The sequence below is a fragment of the Stylophora pistillata genome, chromosome 1 (assembly GCF_964205215.1).
Source record: "Stylophora pistillata chromosome 1, jaStyPist1.2, whole genome shotgun sequence".
NCBI lineage: Eukaryota > Metazoa > Cnidaria > Anthozoa > Scleractinia > Pocilloporidae > Stylophora > Stylophora pistillata.
Window position 1 is genome coordinate 18074720 of NC_142519.1, and position 16059 is coordinate 18090778.

At 40.0% G+C, this 16059-nt stretch overlaps 1 pseudogene across 1 annotated transcript; it reads left to right on the forward strand.

The window, feature by feature from the left end:
• The first annotated feature begins 56 nt into the window (after positions 1–56).
• LOC111337559 (uncharacterized) lies at positions 57–15804 on the forward strand (annotated as a pseudogene). The gene is made up of 19 exons (XR_016002022.1): positions 57–367; positions 738–758; positions 876–994; positions 2976–3170; positions 3569–3767; positions 4110–4435; positions 4534–4750; positions 5182–5205; positions 10121–10463; positions 11333–11689; positions 11974–12009; positions 12183–12375; positions 12698–12865; positions 13090–13168; positions 13420–13541; positions 13662–13808; positions 14068–14233; positions 14660–14853; positions 15385–15804. The product of XR_016002022.1 is annotated as an uncharacterized LOC111337559 (transcript).
• Positions 15805–16059: the final 255 nt, after the last annotated feature.

A 16059-nucleotide genomic window follows, 5' to 3' on the forward strand; every position in this document is an offset into this window, starting at 1 on the left:
CTGTTTGCGAGAGGTTTTATCGGCTTAGACAAAAGTTTTCCGTCTCGTGACACATAGGGAGATGGTTTTCTCTTGCAAAATTTTTTCCGAAGTATTTTTAGTTCTGAAGATACTGCAACACCAATATTGCTTTGACCAGATAAATCCAACATCTTAATATTAAGTATTTTCAACTTATTTGTCTAACTAAGTGAAGCGTTAAAACAGGAAACGAACGAATATTGTTTCTTTCCGGTTAAGCAATCTTGGTGAATGAACAATCGACATTCATGTTTCTGTTGTCAATGTTATGTCAGTTGTTTGCGACGGCAAATCTTCTCACATCTTTACCAGGATAAGCTGTAACAAAGAGTGTCAATTGGCAGCTGTAAGTGCTATACTTATATTTGAACCTCACCCGGAATTGATCATGTTAACTCAGCAATTGTTCGAGGGATAAATGTTATCACCGAGTAACTCGAAGCCAGTTTTACAGTCTTCTTCACTTACAACTGAGCTATTTTGCACCTATTGGTGATAAATGCCTTTGGTGGAAAAATTGAGAAAGGTGCTTGTTAACGGAAATATGACGATGGTATGGCAATGCTGTTCTAATGTACAGCAAATAGCTGTCTTCCCCAACTTACGAAAGACAATTGGAGATAATTTTACAATCGATCTCTTGGAATTGCTATAGATTAAAAAGGATAAATAACTGAAAAACTTGAAGGGTTTTTCTTCATTTGTTTCTTCTTCAGGTAACCGAATGGACAAGAGTGGTAAGCTGCTCTTTATTAGCCCCTTATAAGCAAACTATATAAATCCAAAGGGTAAGAAACCTTAAAATACTATGTCACGCACATTAATTATTACTTTTGTTTGCGAATATTGACCAGAGTCGGAGGAGAATTTACACAAGAAATTGGCTTCCGATCAGTTTGATGTTATCGCAGAGGCCATCACTCCGAAAACGTTGGGAGATTGTGGTACGAACACCTTGTTGAAGGCATTTGAGGTACGTATCTCTTTTGTTTCATTTGGATTGTTTAAAGTGTTGAAAGTAATGGGCAATAATTAATTCGGTTTTTCTCTACTTTGCTCTGCGCTCGATCTGAGAAACTCGTGGGCTAGAAAACTCTTAACTAGAGCTCAGTTGAACAATAGCGCTCTCTAACGGCTAAATTCAGTGTTACCCAGTGGAAAAGTGATGACGAAACGTACTGCACCGTCTACCTGATAGAGCTTCATCCGGCAGATTGCGTTATCCACCCTACAAACAAGCGGGGCCTGATGAGACTGGATGCAAATGAAACCAATGTTGGCTTAGTCACACGCATTTCCTGCTTTTACTTAGGATTCTCATACTGAGCTCCTCGTCATATTTCCTTGCCCTGAGTCACCGTTGTGGTCACCCTGGTTTTCGTTTTTCGACCCCTTAAAAGCAAAGCGCTTTAGTATAAATATTGAGATACACAGACAGAAAACCGACACGGCTTAATTTCCCTTTGTTGTTGTTCACGGCTTTTTAATCAGTTTGTTTCGGGAAATGTTCTAGTGTACCATAGCTAGTGGTTTATTTTCAGCGTTCGTTTATCATGGCATAGTTTGGAATGCACGAGGGAAGCTTCTTGTGGAAGGGGGCACTTGGATTTTCGGTTTTGGCTACTTTTTAGATCGGTCTTTGTACCCCCACCCCCCCCCCCCACTCCTTGAGTGCTCTCAAAGCTTCCTAAGTGCATCCTTACCTCGATACACGCACGGCTAAAAGCACGAAACCATTCTCTTATGACATGGCGGACACGGATCAGTTTGTGGCGTATATACCAGTGTATAGTTACACTAACCGGGGAGGGATTTTTTTATTTTCAATTAGTTTGTTTTGGGAAATGTTTTAGTGCTCCATAGCTAGCGGTTTATTATCAGCGTTCTCTTATGATGGATATAGTTTGGAATACACGAGGGAAGCTTCTAGAGGAAGGGGGCATTGGGATTTTCGGTTTTGGCTACTTTTTAGATCGGTCTTTGTACCCCCTCCCCCCTCCCCCCACTCCTTGAGTGCTCTCAAAGCTTCCTAAGTGCATCCTTACCCCGATACACGCAGGGCTAAAAGCACGAAACCATTCTCTTGTGACATAGCGGACACGGATCAGTTTTTGGTGTATATACCAGTGCATAGTTACACTAACCGAGGAGGGATTTTTTACCGAGGTCAGTTTTTCAAAACTGAGGTCAGTTGCATAAAACAAAAACTGATCCGCGGACGGAATGGTCTCGTTTTGGTGAGAACATTTTATGAGTTGTAATTCAAACTGTTGAAAAAATTTGTTTATTTGAACAATTTTTCCATGGGGGAAATTCCCTTTTTCGAATTGATTAACCTTTAAACTACCAAGACCTAACTGTTAAGTCTTCCCTTCAGCTGCTACACATTTCCTCGTATATTCAGGGGCGTAGCCAGGATTTTTCAAAGGGGGGTCACAGAGGCTACTCACCATTTACACCGCTGCTCTTCCGAGTGTATCAGCGGGCTCAGTCGTAATATCGCGGCATCAAGGCCCATATCAGTGGCTCAGTTTACGGCCAAGATATTGTCATGGCGTTTTCGCCACCTGAATATTGTAGGTTGTTTGCTCTAAAGAAGACCTACCAAGGGGGGGTCACGGGCACTCCAGGACCCCCTGGCTACGCCCTTGATATTGGTTACGAGAAATTGGTGTTAGACTAAGATAACTTTACCTGATAAGTTTGAGTATTCTCATTACTTGTGGGCATGCAGGATCATAGGGAGAAGTTACATGTTAATCAATTCTTGTTGTTTAAGGCTTAACTGAGGAAAATGAAAACAAACAAAGTCACAACACTCATGTTTCAGTAGTTTTAAGGCGTCAGGAGTTATGACTGAACTACTTCATTGCACAACCAAACTGCATTTCATTGTCCCATGCTTTTAGCCTTTACTTTCTTTATTTCTTCTTCTTCTGATTATATGACTCAAGGTAAGTGGCTATCTCAGGTACCAAGCCCTTCAGGACAGGCCTGATGTTGAAGAACTCAAAAAGTTGGCAAATTCCGTGGAGGAGTTTACCACTTGCCTTATTGACCCTCTGAAATCAGACACAAGAGGCAGGGAGGCTTTTGGTGATTCGCTGGACTTGATCTTAGACAAAGCTATAGAGTATAATCAAGGAAAGGTAAGCATAACCAACCTGAGAGGTTGATACATAAGTTTGCATTTTGGATTACGTGTTAGACATTACCGTTGAGCTCTTTTGTAACAAAAGACTCCACACAAGCGATGTTGATATAAGAACTTAAAACTTCGATTGACCGTTCAATTTTCTCTTGTAAACAACTCAAGAAAGTTTTGGTCGCCGCATCATCCAACTATTTGTTAGACGTAAATTAAGCCTTCTGGTTTCCCATTGTGTCTTCGGAGTGTGATTTAATAGTGGATGACATAACATTACAAAATTGCTGTTCGCCCGACAATACAATCACCCATTCTTATTTGTGGCAAACATCTTTTAAACATAGATTACTCCAGTCTTCCATAAAAGACAAGCAGTGCTTAACATTTTTTTTTATCAAGTTTCTCTCCCATCCAGTTGTCTACAACTTGCTCGAAAAAGTATGGAGAGGTCGATTTGCTGGCTTGCGTTTGAGGAGCAAGTGGAAATGGAGATTGCTCAAGCTCTATAGTCTACTGGATATCGTACTTTTCCCATTTATGTTCGCCATCCTCTTTTTTACCCATTCCATCAATACGCCACGTATTGATGGAATACTCCGTCGCCACGACGGACGTCGAAGGGTGCGTTGTGTAATGATATCAAAGCCATTCTTCTCCAAGACGAGTATATTCCGGTTTCTTGCTCGATGTTTCAGAAGAAGGATGTTTTTGAACGAGAAGTAGAATTACTTTGATAGTTATATGAGTGATTATATTATACTCTTTAGTATTTTCGAGCCAATTGGATGTAGATAAATGATCCACTTGACTTTGTCTCAGGAATTGTTCAACAATATCCTTGCTCCGGCAAGCAATATACAAACACATACTAGTGCGCGCTGAAACGGTTGAGGTCAGCAGGTTGACGGTTGAGATTGTATTTTTGTCTTTGCGGCCACAGAACTTTGCTTCATCCTTAATGCTACTGGTGAGAGAGGAAAGGACGACTTCAAGAAGATGATCGACTGCATAAGGCACGTGGTGCGAAAAATTGGCGTCAGATCTGCCAACTACTGCCTGATAAGTTCCAAGGAGGGAAAGGCTTTCCAGCACATACGGTTCGACGAAAATGGATCATTCCAAAACGGCAATGAACTTTTACTTGGTAAGCTTGATGCACTGGCTCAGAATCCATCCGTTAATAGCAAACCAGCCCTTCATGATGACTTTGATCAAGCATTGGAGGCTTTTAAAAACCAAGGTGCTCTCCGCGACAAATCCAAAAAGGTATTTTTTTTCATCTATTATTTTTTTTGAGATGCACTAGGTAATCTCAAACAACAAAATGGTTAATTCTTTCACGAGACATTTTTATCGCTATCCAGGTCATTGTACTCTTCACCAATGACAGAACAGGATCCTATGGCCCTCAAAGGGGAAGAATGCTTTTGAAAACAAAAAATCTGACTGAGACTGGTGCAAGAATTGTGACTGTTGCCGTTGGAGAACGTCCACGCTTGGAAGAACTGGAGCCTATTTCTTCAGAAATCATACGTTGTCCATTGGAGAATCTGGCTAAACTTGGCAAGATGCTGCTAAGAGGTAATTCTTGTCAAGTGTTATTCAATGAATCCAAGAGCGCCCAGCAGCACAGTGGTAAATCTACAACTACTGCGCATGCTCTTACAATTTCAATTTTGTATCCATGTTTAAGGAAGGTTACAGGTTACATTCGTAATGTGTGCCATACCACTTTAATTTCAGGGTGTGACTTTATTAGGGTAACCACCATTGACTATAAATAGTGTAATCTACTTTGGTCCATCCCTCTTCAAATAGTATTCAGCCATATGTTCAGTTCACGAAGCTAACGATGCTTTAAACGCAAACATTTTCTGGATATAATTTAAAACGTTTTCTATTATTTTGACAAAAAAAATTAATCCGATTTCATGTTCTGATACCGCTTTTAAGAAGTGCATGAACTAATTGTCCCATCTTACAACCCTCCGCTTTTTTTCTTCTATCCGTAGAGGTTTACGAGGAGGATCTTTACGGTAAGTTTGTGTTAACATTGAACCAGGTATAGAATTCTTAAAAGCACAATCCTCTAATGGTTATAATAATAATAATAATAATTTACATTTCTAGAGCGCTAAAATTATAAAATATTCTAAAGCGCTTTACAACATATTAACTACAAATATTAAAATGATAAACGACAAAATATCAAAACAAACTGTAAGCCAGCTTGAATAGATGTGTCTTAAGCTTTGACTTAAAAATCGTTACATTTGGACTGTTTCGAATTTCAAGCGGCAGTTCGTTCCACAGAAAAGGTCCAGAACGGGCAAAGGCACGATCACCAAAGGTCTTAAAGTTAGTTCTTGGGACCATAAGGAGACCCTGATCGCAGGAACGTAGCTGATGACCCTTGACACTGTGTGGCTGCAGATATTCTTTTATGTATAGTGGGCCTTGGTTATTTAAAGCTTTATAAATTAAAAGTAACAACTTAAAATGGACGCGATAAGCCACAGGAAGCCAGTGAAGATTATATAAGGCGGACGAGATGTGGTGAAACTTGGGAATCCTAAAAATTAGTCGAGCAGCGGCGTTGAGCACCTTCTGAAGACGCTCTGTCTGGTACTTGGGTACGCCAAATAAAAGGGAGTTGCAATAGTCTAAATGCGAAGTCACAAATGCGTGAACAAGAGTCTTCGTGGACTCAGGACTGAGGAATTTCCTAATTTGGCGAATTTTATACAATCCATGAAAAGCTTTGCTGCAGATCTTACCAATGTGAATGGACATGGACATTGGAACCCAGGTTTCGAACACAGTTGAGAGGCTGAATGGTAGAATTACCGACTGTGATGGAATCAATTGCGATTTTTGATAATTGATGGCGGGAACCAACAACTAAGAATTCGGTTTTAGAATCGTTAATTAACAGGCGGTTATAAATCAACCATGAGCGGACATCCGAAATGCAGACTTCAAGAGCAGCTATGGCGTGGTCTTGCGAAGATATGTCATTGGGTCTAAACGACAGATAAAGTTGTGTATCATCGGCATATCCGTGAGCAGAGGGGAGATGGTTAGCGATCACGTGATATAGTCGAGATATGTATAATATGAATAAAATAGGACCCATACAGCTGCCTTGTGGGACACCGCAGTTCAAATGGAAATCATCTGATGTTCGATCGTTTATGAGAACACGTTGTTTTCGGCCAGACAGATAAGACGCAAACCATTTATGGGCAGAGCCAATGAATCCAAAATCGCTTTCAAGAACATTAAGGAGAATCTGATGATCGATTGTATCAAAAGCAGCGCTTAGATCCAGTAGCACAAGAAGCGTAATTTCCTGATGGTCCATTGACATAAGAATATCACTTTGAACCTTAAGCAAGGCAGTTTCGGTAGAGTGAAATCTTCGAAACCCTGATTGTAACTTCGGCAGAGGAGCTTTGTAGTCACAGTGCTTAAACAATTGAGAAAGAACCGCCTTTTCGACGATCTTGGAGATGAATGTTAGATTGCTTACCGGACGGAAGTTTTTATAAGTTAACTCTAGACCTGGTTTCTTTAATAGAGGTTTCACAATTGCAGTTTTCCAATCATCGGGAACATAGGCGTGGCGAATAGACAAATTTACCATGCGAGTAATGGAGGGCGCAAGGACGTCAAGACAAGACTTCACAAGCCATGTAGGGATTGGAGCCAGGGAGCATGAGGCATTAGACGATGTACTGATTATATTGCAAACATCTTCCACTGATAACGGCGAAAAACTGTCAAGTTCTACAGCTGGAGCAGCAGTATCAGAATAAGGAGGATTTACTTCAATATCACTGATGGAATCTTTGATGAGTTCAATTTTTTTAACGAAGAATTCCCCAAATTTATTCGCAAGTAGAACCGGGTCATCATGAGGTGGTAGATCATTAACATTAGGACCGTTACAAAGGAATGAAACCAATTTGAACAACTTCCCGGAGTCACCAGCGCACTGACCAATTAAATCTGAGTAATAAGAAACTCGAGTAGACTTGAGAAGAGCAGAATATCTATTACAGATTTTACGATAAGCAAGCCAATCTGAAGAAAGACCACTTTTAAGAGCTTTCCGCTCAGCCTTGCGACGATTACGTTTAAACTGGAGAACATCAGCGTTAAACCAAGGGATCTTTGCACGAGTAACAAGAGTTTTTGTCTTTATGGGAGCATGTTTATCCAGGATTTCTGTTAAAGTCGAGGAGTACTGCTTGGATAAATCGCCAAGGTTGCTCCAGTGTGTGTCACTGCAAAGTACAGACGAGGTGATGTCCGATTTAAATGCATCAATGTCGATGTTCTTTAACCTGCGATATGACACAGACTTGGTAGAGATTGATGAACTTGGGAAGCGAATAAAACACTCAACAAAAAAATTATCCGAGATGGGTAAGGTAACGTTAATGGGACCCAAAATTAAGTCACTGGTGGATCGAGTGATGATAAGGTCCAAAATATGCCCAGAAATATGCGTGGACATCGTTACGTGTTGTGAGAGGCTGAAGGTTTCCAGCAACTCTTTAAATCTTATAGCACAATTGCTATGCACCAAATCCATGTGAAAGTTGAAATCCCCAGCGATAATAAGAGGTTCAGGACACATGACAATGTTTTCAAGATACGACGAAAACTCATCAAGAAATACCGACGCAGAAGAGTTGGGAGGGCGGTAAACAGCAACAATACGGATAGAGCGATTTGTTGTCTTCAAAATCCATTCGGAAAATTCAAAAGAATTATGCTCCTTCCCGTCCAGAAGTGTGGCATCAAAAGAGTCGCGGAATAAAATGCCTGTACCACCGCCAGATCGATTTGATTGCCGTGGAAAACTCTTGAATAAATAGCCATGACGAGAAAGATCAGCAATGCAGACAGAATCTAAATCGTTTAACCAAGTTTCAGTAAAAATACAGATACCGATGTCATTGCCAACAGCATGGTCAATGATTGTTTCCACTTTGTTCCTGATAGAGCGAGCATTACAGATTGCAAAGCGAAGATTATTTGAAGAAAGACTCGATGACAGCAATGGTCTCAGAGGCTTCAAAACGGACGGATTGACACCATTAGAGGTGACAAGTTGAATATTTAATGATCTACAATCCCGGCGTGAAGAAGAAATCGGAAGAATATTATGAACAGCATGTTTCCTAGCTTTATCAGCCTTTCCAGCGCGACATCCTCGGTACTTAAAAATACCAAGGGCTTGAAGTAGACATAATGAAGATTGATACAAATAGCTTGGACCAGAAGAGCGCAAGCGAAGAAGATCAGTTCTGGAGTAAAACTTTGTAGCAATTTGGGCTTGACTTGATGGCTTATCGGCAAGCGAAATAGCAGAAGGAGGCGGGTTAGCGCGACCAGTAGAGTGATGAGTAAGTGGGCCTGGATTCCTTTCAACGTCCTGACAAATAGTAAGGTCAAGGGACGGCAATAAGAAGCAAACGTAACCGTGTTTGTGCCAGGAAGAAATTGGTCGTCGACGAAGCCCAAATGAACTTAGTCTTCGAAAGTGAAAGGAAGGTCGATCCAATCCAGCTGCTTGAAATGAAACAGGAGCTGTGTTCAAAGTGCGATCATCGTGTAACCCAACTGATAAAAAAAATGACTGAAATCCGAGTAAAATTAAAAATTTTCGCAGAACATCAAACGTGGCAGCCATACAGGTTTTGTCTGGATTTAAATTACCTCTTGTCCGATCCAGCATTACCTTTACTTTATTTTTTTCAATATTTGTAATTGTATGATATATAATTATATTGGCTCCGAGCATAAATAGGTACACTTTACACCAGCATTTGAAGGCAAGGTGCTATTGACAATAAAATCATTTATCGAAAAAACATTGGACCAAGTAAATAAAAGTGAGACCTGTAAAAACACTACCAATAATTGCTAAAGTGGTACTAAATGTACTTGTGAATCCCGTTGTGCAAGTTTATATGGCGGTAAAAAATTGTAGTCCTTTAACTCCTTTTGTATTTTATATTACTTAGTCGCGTATATTAAAGGCCCATTTTCATCCGAGATCCTTTGCAGTCGTTTGTTTTTGTTTTGGAATCGCGCTAGTGTTAAATGGCGAACTCTGATAGTCATTCACAAACACTATTAAAAAGAAAAACAAAGATTTGGTGAAGAACACAGTAAACAAATTTGCAGCTAAATATTTGAGACTGAAAAATCATAAATCGAGTCTGTGTATAAAACTTGTACAAAGCTTACTTGATGTTGAAGGAAATTGTTCGGCTTCAACACTAAATAAAAAAAAAACAAATAACCAATATTGACCAAAACGGATTTACTTTACGCATTTTAATTATAGCATAATGACTTGTACAAATGAGATCGCTTACATACATATCTCAGGATCTCAAGTAAAAATCAGTCAAATAATTATTCTCACCTCGAAAAAATCTCCCCGGAGTCTCTAGTTCCATCGTAGGAACAATGCAATAACATTTCAGCAAAAGCACTGTCTGTAGTGTTACCGAAACCCATTGTTGTTTTCCTTGCCCTCCATAAATCATACACAGACTCTCGAAGTCGAATAACCTTTGCCGAGCCGGGCAGACCCGGCCTTTTCTCTAGACCGCTTCTTCGGCGGCATCAACTTTTCAAATGACGTTTTTCACAGTCATACATGTAAGAATTAAAAACTATTTACTGATATGGATACTTCGATAGTTTGTTGTTCGCACATGATTCAAGATGGAACTTTGAAAGCCCTAATTAGTAAGATGGAAGAAGATGTCAAAGCGATTCCGCAACTTCGAGGAAAATAGCGTATTTTTCATATATGAAAAATGATCTGGGCGCGCAAGGCATCTCGATTGAAAATGGGCCTTTAATATCGCTCGCAAGAATGGTTGATAAGAGGTGATAAAAGTGTTATTTCTTTTCCATGTACAGATCAGTATCTTGATTACTTCACCACACCATACTTCATCTTCTTCAGAGACAGCCTTAGCTATCTGTGTCTTTTGGGTCTTCACGTGGCAATCTGTCTCTCGCCGTCAGTTGTATCCTTCTCCGGCGTAGAGTGGGTAATCTCCATATTCTTTGCCGGTCGCTTCCTGTCCGAATTTAAAGAATACGAAAACAAGAAAACGAAGAAAAAGCCTAAGAAAAACACAAGGCATTCCGCAAAACACCGAAAATATGTTTATCACCAGTCACTTGACTTGGACTCACCTATTGAAGTAGACGATTTCCTAACTGAGATGAGTTTCAGCAGTATGGGAAAATACATCATGTAAGTCAATACGATAACGAGTGAACAATCATTACAGAAGTGATCCATATTCTATTGTCACTGCATTGGTGGAATTGAGATTTAAGGTTTTTTAGCGAAAGGAACAAAATTTTTTCTTCAACTTCCAACTTTAGTTTAAAGCAGAATTATAGCCAAAACTCAACAAAGAAAATGTTTTAAACAATGATAAACCGACGTACGCCTGCATCAGTAGACCAAAATATCTATGCGTTATTTTGACCAAACGTGAGTTGGCTGAGTTCTTTTTTAGCGTTTGGATCGAGATGAAGTCAAGGTCCATAAAAACGCAAAAAATTGACGAGGCTAATACCCAGCCATCTCGTCCGAACAAGATTGGTCAATAAAGGATTTATTATAAAGCAAAAAGACTTAGCCAACTGTGCCGGCAGCACGATAAACCCACGAGGATTGTTTATATTTCCTTTGCTTTGACTGTCTGCTGCCGTTTTTTGCGACTTCATCGCCACCATTGTGCGAAAGTTACGAACTTTATTAGTCCGTTCCACGCACTTTTTCTATACGCAGGATCAGAGCGGGCAATCCTGAGCCCATCTTGCCCGCTCGGTTGGTCAATTAGAACACAGGATTCGCTCCATATTGCGGACAGGTGCTGGTAGCGAAATAATAAGCAGGAATCCTGCCTTTTCTTTCTTTCTTCTGCAGCTGTTTTATTGGGATAATGCGTAATGCCAGTTTAATTTTTGGGTGCTGACAGAAGAAATTGAATTTGTTATGCTAGGAAGTAATCAATTTTTCTGAAGCCAATTGTCTACTTTTTCCCGATCTCTGTATGTTTATCGATGACATCTCCTTTCCAACTCTCTGTAACCTTATCTCTATTTCCCTAGCGACCGGTGGAATGTGTTGGACTTCATCATGCTCGTTATTTTTGTGGCTACGTTCCTGTTGCGCATGATAACCTGGGGTGTGTCCGCTTCTGTGACTGGGAATCGCGCGTTGGTTATTGCTGGATACTGCTATGGCCTAAACACTATGATCCTGACATTAAGGGTATTTGGCCATTTGATGGAGGCGAGCAAGGTGACCGGCACGACACACATAGCTCTAATGAGCATCATTAAAGATGTGGCGACAATTTTCTTCCAATTTCTGGTTGGAATTCTTGCGTTTTCTCTGGCAATGAGCAAAATATATCTTGCCGAGGGATCATTTTTGTCAAGTGAAGAGAAACTAGACGGCAAAGGGTCAGTACGAGCTGGTCGCTTCGCAAGCTCATAGTTGCGTTGTGATTTTTGCTTCATAAAAATAAGTTACCGCATAGTAACGCCACAAAGTTCTATCTCTGTTAAGACACTTTAGTAGCGGCCACTTACACTTTAGAAGGCATCTGCTTTGGCCACCACGTACACCTTTTCACCCTTTAGATTGAGTCTGAAGCAAGTCCTGCTGATGTTCCTCAGTTAGCATATTGTGTTAATTAAGGCTTCATTTCTGACTCGATTTTGACCCCTCTCCTTTTATTATCCAGGGGCAATATGCAGTGTAGCAGCTCTGGAATATACTGGTAATTTTATATGTCTGCCAGATTGAAGAAATATTTTATTATCAGAATCTCTTGCTTTTACTCCGTGAACACTCTTCACCGTCTTTTGCAAAATAAAGCGGTAATTTGGGTGTAGTGAACATACATGGGAAAATATTTCGTCTTCGTCAACTTGAAACTTTATTTTTGTTTAGTTGGTGGGTAATTATCAAGCATCTTTGCTGGACGTTGCTGGGCGTGACAGACTTGGAACAGTTCAACGCTGGCATGGAAACTGCTTCAGATTATCTGGCTCAAACTTTGTATGCAGTATTCATTATTTTCGCTCTAATCCTCCTTGTCAATATGATGATTGCTGTCCTCTCCAGTACATATGAAAGAGTCCAGGTATGACGAGATATTTTTAATTAAAAGAGACTGCCAGTAAAAACAAATGTTTCTCCTCATTCAATTTCAGTTTCTATGAAACTGTTCCAATTGGTACTATTGCACATAAGACGAAGTTTGTTTGCCGTCTGAGGAGAAAATCTATTCGGGTATAGATGTTCTTTTGGTTTGCTTCAGCAAGCGAGTGTAGGACAGAGGCTTTGGACGTGTTTTGATTTGGGTGGATTCTTTCATTGTTGCTGAGATTATTTTTATTGATGCATGTTTTTCCTTGCAAAAAGTTCCCTGATTGAGGATGTGATTAATATCTTCATTTCCCAAGAACAACTCTTTGAAGGAGTGGTCCTTCAAGAGAGCGGTAACAATTCGTACCTACAGGGACAACCATCCGATTCCGGTACCTTTAAACTTGGTATCCCAGCTTGTCTTGGCCTTGCGAAGGGGATCAAAATACGAAGATGAAGTGGAGAATGAGATATTGGAGAAAAAGGTCGGCTCAAGTTTACTTCTTTATCTTCTTGCGAGATTCTGCTTTTGCCAGTTTCACATCTAGCGTGCTAAATAAAATATTTGATTTGCATGGTACTCTGGCATCCCATCAACGTTTGTCGTCAACGAAACATCTAATTCATATAATATTATTTTTTTGTAATGTTTTTGTTATTTTTTATTATTCATATAATATTTTTCTTTCATTTTTTTGGTTCCTTTTAGGAGGAAGCTTTAGATAGCATTACTGAAAAGTTAAAACGGATCTATTTTGCGAAGTATAGATTCACATTTCCCTAATCAGGTGACGTTTTTCTTACTTTTCACTTACCATTAATATTATCTCTTTCTAAAAGAGTGCTCGCAGTCAGTATTTGGAGTTGCTAATTTTACTCACCTTGTGAGCTTTACAAGAAATGATCAAAGTAATTTATTGGGGGGCCGCTTCAATCATGTTAGAAAAAATTAGTGCATCGGAAGGTTCGAGCTGACGCTTCGAATATAAATGATACACCATGGTAATTTAGAATGTATTAAATCAACTCCTTTTTGCAGGTGAGAGTAAAGTCAACACCATGCTGTCAGAAACATACAGAAATCGGGAGATGTGCAATCAGATCTTGAGACAAGTATTTCCTAATCCCAATCAAACGGATCATCGTCCCGTTGGACGATCGGTAAGTTACCGCATTATACCACTTTTTTATAGTCATTTTCATTGCAACCAGACTTAACAGACCGCGACTGGCCCTTGCCTTCACTAAATGAGGCATTGTTTCGTTTGATGCCTTCAACAGGCGTGGCAGAGCGAGGGAATTCATATTGAAGATAACATGCTAACCTACGTCGGGCCAAAAAGCTGCAGCAGTTGTCAACTTTCACCAAAAGAATTCCACGGCGCCAGATACAAAGAGCCGTTTTCCGCGGATTTCCCTAAATTTGAGGTAAGTCAGGAAATTGTGTGATAGTTGTTGATTAACAACTATTCACTTCAGTGTCGGTAGCTCTTGGTGGATATTTACCGAACCGTGAAGCGGGGAGGTAAATGTTCATATTTATATCGGAGGTAAATAGCAAAGGACATTCGGAGTTTGAGTAGGAAATGATAGCGCTTCTTCAACGCTGTTCACTGTCCTACTACGTTCTTAAAGGAAATATCAGTTAAAGCAATCGAAGAATCCTTATCATCTGAGTATATTTTAGGTGGTAGTTCAAGAAGGCGGGACCGAAAGAGAAGTAGTCATAGGTGTGGTTCGCGGAAGACATAACTCACACAAAGTCGCTGGAGATGCTCGCCATACTGTTGGTTATCACGCATGTAATGGACTTATCGTTCACCATGGTGCCTCTGGAAAACAGACTGTGCAAGGTATTCAGGCTAATTAAAGTGACACAAATCTCATGACGTTCATGCTTCTATAAGTCGCGCATAGGATGTGCACCTTCTCTGTTCTCTACGAGACAGTTTTTTGGAGTTCTCTTGTATCTCCGGATTTTTTTTTTAAGTTATTACTATCGCCATCTACTAATGCAACATTTTCCATTTGAATTTCGTACAAGAAATCAAGTTGAAATATAACCCTGCAGTTTAACTTCACCTTACCCACGACCCTCGTTTAATATACTAACTATCTTCCAGTTACAATCAGTGACTATAACCCGCTTTGTAGTAAGCTAATTTCGAAATTCTGAAACGTTTCCAACGTTTTACTTCGTTCGTTTTAAGATCGCTATTTTGTACTTTTAATATCTTCAATTCATTTTCAATTCGAGTTCTCTATTTCTTCTCTCCCAGGTCCTGTGGTGTATCGAGGTGATTCGATTGGCTGTCGAGCAGGTGTTGACGAGATACGAGATGGCAAAATTCCAATTTTCTTCTCCCTCAATGGACAGCTAGAGGTTCAAATTTTGCTGGAGTTAGGATCTGATGAATTAGATCTTTACCCTTTTGTTGGAATGAAGCATGGAGGAATTAGAGTACTAGCGAAGGTTCGTTGATGTGGGATTTTAAGATTCTTATGCAAAGTTAAGAACTTAAACTGAAGCTCTTTTGTGCACCAAAATATTTTTTGACGACTTCACTTTTTTGTACATGGGAAACGAGATGCCCTAATGGTTAGTGCCCCAGGCTTGGAGTCAGTATGTCAGGGTTGAAGCTGTAGTTGGTTCATTGTATTGTGTTGTTAGGTGGGATAACGTGCTATTACCTCTTTCCACCATTTAGGGGCTAGCCTGCTTTCCTTTCAGGAGAATGAGAATTTTTTATTGTCGTTTCAAGCTAGGGAAGCTGGAATAAGCTCTGGTGTTCTGGATTGTTAAGCTTGGGAGAGCAGTTTTTACCTTTGCCTATCCTCACTTCTGTATGCCTATAAACCTCCATTACTACCTATCCACCCACTCGTATTTCTGCCTTGTGATATCGCTTTGTACGTGCTCACCCAATTTATCATGCGCGTGCCATCAGGCCCATTTTATTTGAATTAACTGGGGATATTTTCCCTTCCGTTTTCTGCCTTTAAGATGTGTCCAGGGGAGGTCAAGTATTCAGAAAGACCGCAGGAAAGCATGAAAAGAATTGAAAGAACCATTGAAATTCAAAATAAGAGGATAGAACGCATGGAAAGTACTTTGTCAGAGATTATAAACATTGTCAAGGTTAATAAGGAAAAACAGTGAAACGGATCTATAAGGCTATCCGTAGACGAGATATACTTAACTAGAATTCGCTATTGCAAATTCACCTCGGTTTGGACCAAACTTTTGTTGCTTCATGTATTTTTTAGACCAAAATATACAGGTATCTCTTCGTTATACTCAGGATGAAATTACTGCAGCTCTTCTCCAAATTGATGAAAGTGGCAGTGGCAGTTAGAACAGAAGAGAAAAGAAACATATCAGTCAATATATGGGTCAATAAATCATGCTTCATCAGATGTTACACCCCCTGAAACACAAAACTGACAATTTTTGTAACACTTTTTCATACCTCGACTTCAACCTTTTAACCTTTAGGTTGGACAAACTTAAAGTTGTCCTTCCGAGCAAAGCAACCCCCCTCCTCCCCCCCCCTCCCCTTACAGAGCATTATGATAAGTCAGCACGGTACATCTCTAAATTGTTCCAAATTTGCCTGATACCCACTCGAACACTCTCTTCCTCGCTTGTGGTTCAGGCGTGTATCATGTATTTCTCAGG